The following is a 6,000-nucleotide window of genomic DNA, read 5'->3' as shown; positions in this document are numbered from 1 at the left end:
ATGCTAATATTTCTATAATAATCTCATTCTAATATTATAATTTCGGAAAGCTTTACTTCTACATTAATCTCATGCTAATATTTTTTTATAAGAGTATTTGATGTTTCATTATTTTCCTCACCTTATTTATATATCATAATAAAAACCTATGACTCACTCATTTTTAAGAATTTGATTTTTACATATAGAAAACTAAAGTTAAAGTTAACTAAACTTGTGTAAACCAATCTGTATGTCAAACTGCGTCAACAAAATAAGAACAGGATAGAGTATGTATATAGCATGGGTTCTAAATAATCAATAGACCCTATTTTTTTTTCATATTTATAAAGTCTAACACATCAATAGCCTTAGAAATTTACATGCATCATTGTCAAAAAAATGTCAATATAGCTATTGTTTTTTACGTTTATAAATGTAATTCTTTATTTATATATAATTGTTAAATTAATGTTATAGTTTGTTAAATAATTTTATTAAAATCCGTGCATTGCACGGGACTTTAACTAGTTAATTAATATGGTCAATTTGAAGATTACTTTAATATTTTGTAATGGTATTTTTTACATTATTTAACATTTACTTTTGTTAAATAAGCAATTTTATTTCCAATTTTTTACTTCTTTTGATTTGTTTATTTTAGTTAATACAAAGTACATATTTTCTCAAATAATATTGCTAGTGTGGGGAGAAAGATTGATAATTAATTTAAGTATTAAAAGGTCTATATCATAAAGAAACTTTAGCAAGTAAATTATAAGTAACATAAAATAAAAGTGTGACAATTAAGTTTAAATTTAAATTAGGCTAGAGTAGAGAATGTTAATTAGTCTTACAAATAGTAGGTTGTATGATTTTCCTCTTATGATTCACGATATCTCAAAAAGGTAAACACATATTGTGTGCCTTTCAATTAATCAACAAAGATTCTCAATGGCTTGTATCTCACCAAAGTTTAAGCATTCTAGCTTGTAGAATATGGATTTGCTAAAGTGGTTGCTTTTTTTAATCTTTGATTTTTTTTTTTTTCTTTTCAATCTTCTAGCTAAAGGTATCTCTTTAACTGCTTACAAATAAAAGGAAAACTCAAAAAATTTCCCCAAACTCAAAAAATTTCCCCAAACCCATAATTCCAATTGTGACATCAGAGAAAATGGATGACGAATTTGGAAAAGGTCATCAAGGCAATATCTTCCACATGGTGGCACTTGATGTTTTTTTAATCTCTGAATTTTAATATAACAAAATTAGAGTTTTTTTTAGTGCAGCAGGCCACACTGTGTGGTTACTTGTTAACGCGTATAACGGGGTTACTGGTTTTGTCAGAGTTACTTGTATTTTTTAGGGGTTACTTGTATTTATTTTTCAGGGGTTATCTGTAATTTTTTTTTCAGGGGTTACTTGTATTTTTTTTTTTCAGGAGTTACTTGTATATTTTTTTTAGGGGTTACTTGTATTTTTTTTTCAGGGGTTACTTGTATTTTTTTTTCAGGGGTTAATTGTATGGATTAGTTATTCAAGGGTTACTTGTATTTATTTTCTTTTTTCAGGAGTTACTTATATTTTTTTTTCAAGGGTACTTTTTTTTTAGGGGTTACTTTTATGGGTTAATTCAAGGATTACTTGTATGAGTTACTTATTCAAAGGTTACTTATATGAGTTACTTCAAAGGTTATTTGTATGAATTACTTATTCAAGGGTTACTTATATGAGCAATTGGTCATTCTAATTATGTGTTTGACAAATTAGGGGAGTGGCCCCTTAGTCTTATTAAATGACTAACTCTGTTTTCTTTAATCAATGTGGGACACTTATATGTAGTGATACTTGGAAGATCTACACTAGTAGAAAATATCAAAAAGGCACCCCCTAATTGGCACCGGTTCAGTCCAAACCGGTGCAAAAAATGGCCTACAAAATTGGTGGGAAAGTAAACCAGAGTAATAGGCACCGGTTCACTTCAAACCGGTGCCAAAATCACAAAGGCCACCGGTTTGAACCGGTGCCTTTGTGAACCGGACCTTTTATTATTTAAAAAAAAAAACCGGCCTTATCTCTCCTTAAAACCCTAAAACTTAGCTTGCTCCTTCTCTCTCCTCAGTCCGCCTCTTTCATCACTCTCTCCTCTCCCTTCTCTCTCCTCTGCTCTCCCTTCTTGCTCTATCTCCTCTGCCTTCTTGCTCATCTCTTCTCTTTCTCTTCGAACCTCTTCTCTTCTCTTCGAACACCACCGCAACAACACCTACTCGATTTCTCCTCTGCTCTCCCTTAAACCACAATAACAACAACATGCAATAATAAACTGCAACAACAACAACATGCAACAACAACACCGCAAAGCAGCCGCCGCCACCACCGTAACATCAAGTTGATTTGGGTTTGTTCGAAGTTAATTTTGGGTTTAATTGATTTGATGAGTGTCTTCGAAATTTTTTATGGGTTTCTTTAAAAAAAAATTTGTTTAATCCACCACGAATTAAATTTGTTTTATTAATTTATTTTTTATTTTAATCGATTTAAATTTGTTTTTTTAAAATGATTTTCGATTTTCTAGTTTGGTTAATCAATTTTTTAACTTATTTTAATTCGATTTTTTTTTATTTCTGGGTTTTTTTGTCGAATTTTTTTTTATTTTCTGGGTTTTAATTGATGTTCTAGGTTTTAATTGATTTTCTGGGTTTTATTTTCTGGGTTGTAATTGATGTTATGCGTTTTTGAACTGATTTTGTTTATTTTTCTTTTTTTTTTTTCCGATTTTCTGGGTTTTTTTTGGATTTTTGAACTGTTTTTTTTTCGATTTTCTGGTTTTTTTTTTTTTTTTTTTTTTTTTTTTTTTTTTTTTTTCCGATTCATTTTCTTTTTTGAACTGATTTTCATTTTCATTTTCTGGGTTACTCTTTTCTTTTTTTCGATTTTCTTTTTTTTTTCGATTTTCTGGGTTTTTGAATTGATTCATGTTAATCGATTCATTTTGGTTGTTTTAATTGGTGCAGGTATATGGATTTAATTCTTAAATTGAAGAATCAACATGCAAGTATATTGATCTTAAATCGAAGAATCAACTGATTTTCTTTTTTTTATTATTTATATTGTAATTTTTTTTTATTTATATGTGTAATTTTTTTATTTTGATTTAGCTGTTGTAATTTATTTTGCCCTATACTGTAATTTTTTTTTATTATATAATTGAACAGATTTGATTATATTAATATTTTGGCACTTTTGGTTATTATTAAGATTTGATTATACTGTAATTTTTTTTGATTATATATATTAATATTATAATGAACAGGTTTGATTATATTAATATTAATACAGATCTAATTTTTAAGAAAAAAAAAAATTTATTATGTTGGCACTTTTGGCACCGGTTAACCGGTGCCAAAAAAGGAATCATAAAAATTTTTGGTACTTTTTGGCACCGGTTAACCGGTGCCAATTTCAACTTTTGGCACCGGTTTGAACCGGTGCCTTTTTAAACCCCTTTTGGCACCCCCCACATTGGCACCGGTTCAAACCGGTGCCTTAGGCCGGGTTTGAACCGGTGCCAAATTCGTTTTTTCACGTAGTGCTATTCTTCAAAACTCCCCCTCACATGTAAGATCTATTCTTTGTTTCATGTGATTTTTCGGGCTAGAGTGCTTCTTCACTCCCCCTCACATGGACCAACTCTTGGCCCGGTGAATTTTAGCCATTTAAGGTCCCATATCGTGAACCTGACTCTAATACCATGACAAATTAGGGGAAAGAGTGAATAGAATGACTTGTTTATTATTCATCGATAGGTAGAGTATTTATACAAAACCTACGCTCATAAGATATGAAGCAATATTCCTAAAAGTTAGTGTTGCTTGGGGCTTCTAGTGCCTATATTAGATATTACCACAAGATATATGTCATTTTATTTTATGAAGAATTGATTGATAAAAAAATATATATATATATATGATTAACCCTTAGCACATAGCTGCTATATATGTGTTCACAATGCATATAGGATGACAGAAATGTAGCTTTGGCGCATCAGAATTAAGAATGAAAGAAGTTAACTCTACAGTGGTACATTATAATGTACTAATTATGCATGTATAATGTATCATTTAAGTATAAGTTGTGTGCATAATACTTTTTGTGTACTATAATGCATATAGTGGTCCTTTTTGTGTCATCCTATGTCCTTGAATATTTTTCCCAAAATATCTACCACATGTCACCTATTATGCATGTAGTAATACTTTTTGTCATCCTATTTGTTTGCTAACAAAGAGGAGCTATGCGCTGCGATTGACTCAAAAAATATTTGGTATTTTCAACCTTTCTTCAACTTCAGCAGTCTCACCATTTTATTTACATGTGAAATCCAATATATTTTAATAATTACTAATCTAATATAACCAACTATGCAAGAAAATTGTTTTAAACTTGGATTAATCAACACCATTTCTCCAATTTATGACCACTTACTAAACGGAGCTATAAGATATATCCATAAATTATACTTGTATCAATTAAGGACTAGCAATGCCAAATTGTGTTGAGGAAGGATAAATGTAACATTGCTTCAAACGCAAATATTTATGAAAGCATGCATGTATTCAAATAGAAGGTACTCAATTAAAAGTATATATCAATAATATCCAAGAACAACACCATGGTTCGATCAATCAATAATAACGACCTACTAGAATCGTAGATCATAGACCATACGAGGCTAATTAGCACCAACGTGGAACAAGATAACACTAGAAACACGAAAAATATAGCCCTCTTCACAAAAATTGCTTCATCAGTATCTTGATTGAAGCTACCAGGAAGATTGAATCCTGCAATAAAAGTAATTGAGGCTACTAGAGCCGCCACCACTAGTAGTCCGTCTCGTGTCTCTAACAATTCCGTCTTACGTTCAAAGCAAGGCATTTTTATCCTTGAATTAAATCCAGTCCTCTTGCACCTCTCATACTGTAAATATACAAAAATTAAATTATGATTGAATTGTTGGTCATGCAATTAATTAATGTTTAACAACGAATTAACCAATTACAAAACCAATACTCCCTCCATTTCAATATGATAGTCCCATATGGAATCAATCACATAAAATAAGAAAAGGATAATATTTGGAATCTAACATTAAATTAAAAAATAATTCATAAATAGTTTTGCCTTATTTAATTTTTTTTAGGAAAGTTTTAGTCATATTTGCATAAACCAAGGGAGTAATTTCTTTACTTAGAGTCATGTCATTAATTCACAATCAATTAATCTAACCAATCAGAATTTAATATGAATAAAATAGGAAATAAAAACTAAGTTAAAAGTGGAATACATTCAATATGGGTATATCTTTTTGAAACGCCCAAAATAGTATATGGGACTAACAAATTGAAACGGAGGAAGTAATATATAATTGAGTACTAACATAATATTAAGTAAAGAAAAAGCACACCCATTGATAGTCTTCATCGCATACAATGACACACTAGCAAGATAAATCCTTAAGTATTACCTCCCCCATACCTGGTGCGAATTAATTCCACTTTGAAGGAGGGGCGGATGAGATTCGAACCCGTGACCTCTATATCATGTTGGCTCCGATACCATGTTAGAGAACCAACTCAACCAAAAGCTTAAGCTGATGGTTGAGTTCTAAGAATATGTTTTATACTATATTCTATCACTATTCAATTCATGTGGTAAAAATAAAATAACTTTGACCATATTTTATAATTTATACAATAAATTTAAATTAGCATGTATAATAAAGTGAGTTGTTCACACTTCTACTTGGCCCATACTTGTAAAATCACTACTACAATATTTGGAAAAGATGGCACTTTAAAAAGTACCTCTTGGCTTTTGCATAGTTTAAAGATTATAACTTAAACCACACATTTAATAACATTGTGACCTTAAAAGGCACATACAAATTAACGGGCACGGGCCACATCAATAAACAATATACAAAGCCCAAATGAAAAGGGATAGTATCTGTTGGCCCAT

This window comes from Chenopodium album, chromosome 4 (assembly GCF_948465745.1).
Source record: "Chenopodium album chromosome 4, dcCheAlbu1.1, whole genome shotgun sequence".
Classification (NCBI taxonomy): domain Eukaryota; kingdom Viridiplantae; phylum Streptophyta; class Magnoliopsida; order Caryophyllales; family Amaranthaceae; genus Chenopodium; species Chenopodium album.
This window is presented reverse-complemented; position numbering follows the sequence as displayed.